Here is a 1,116-nt window from a genome sequence, read left to right as displayed (position 1 = left end):
ATCAGAGTGATCGTTCTCGATATTCGCGGCTTCTACGTGAGTCAAAATTACATAAATGTTTACCACCATATTTCCACGGAAGAAGATAATTAAAACTTTTTTTTTCTTCTTACCGTAGGCCGAACTTTTCGACATCTTCACCAAGAACATGGAAAAGCTGACCAACCCGAAAGGAGAGGAGAAACCGTCCATGTACTGAGAGGAGACGGCGGATTTATCACGTTCAATATCAATCTTCATTTTCGGATTATTGTCAGAAATATCTGCATCAGGGGTTTGTCACTGAGGTTGTATGACAATTTAGTTTTTCTTTTTTACAGACACTTGCACTAAATTTAAGTTGTACAACTACGAGTTAAAAAAAAGAAATAAAAGTTTTTCAAATTGTGTGATTCACATTTATTTGTAAAAAAAAAAAAAAAAAATGCTCATGTGACTCATACGCTTCTGATTTAACCTTTTTTACAACAAATACTCAATTAGGAATCTTACAAAAATATTTTCCTCCCTCGAGATCGAGAAGGAATAATCCGAAATCAAAAATACAAACAAAACAAAAAGCATAAATCGAAACACAAAACCGTGTCGGCCTTCGGTGATGATTCTCAGACTTCAGGGCCTTCTCCTCCGGGGATCAGCTGCGAAAATAAATACATACAACATAAAATATACCTTTAAGACGCTTTAGAGGGTATACTGGCAGAAACGGAATATAATAAGTATATTTTCTTTAGAGTAAAATATACAATAAAAATATACAATAACATGTATCTACATATGGAGCAGGTCCTCGCCGTGTTGCACCTGTATCGTCGGTACGCTCTTCCTCATTCGGTAAATATGTCCGCGGCAGTTTCTCTCTTTGTTTATATATTTCTACTCAACTCAAATTATATCGAGATAATGAAATATCGCCCAGCCCGACTTTGTACGTTTGGATCAGAAATTACCAAAACAGAAGGAAAAGCACCAGCGCCCCGACTGTGACTTTATTTTTTTTATTTTAACCTGTAAAAAACCTGAAGAAATTCAAACCGAATGTTTCACCTGGTTGAAATGTGGAAATTGCTGGTAGATGAAAATAAATCCCCCAAAAAGTTACACACAGTTCATTAA

At 35.6% G+C, this 1,116-nt stretch overlaps 1 long non-coding RNA gene across 1 annotated transcript; it reads left to right on the top strand.

Moving 5' to 3' along the window:
- LOC121965268 lies at nucleotides 1–387 on the top strand. The gene is made up of 2 exons (XR_006107468.1): nucleotides 1–36; nucleotides 119–387. It is a non-coding gene; the product is annotated as an uncharacterized LOC121965268 (long non-coding RNA).
- The last annotated feature ends 729 nt before the right edge of the window (nucleotides 388–1,116 follow it).

Source organism: Plectropomus leopardus, unplaced genomic scaffold (assembly GCF_008729295.1).
Source record: "Plectropomus leopardus isolate mb unplaced genomic scaffold, YSFRI_Pleo_2.0 unplaced_scaffold19306, whole genome shotgun sequence".
Taxonomy (NCBI): Eukaryota; Metazoa; Chordata; class Actinopteri; order Perciformes; family Serranidae; genus Plectropomus; species Plectropomus leopardus.
Note: the sequence above shows the minus strand (reverse complement) of the source record. Positions and strands in the feature narration are given on the sequence as shown.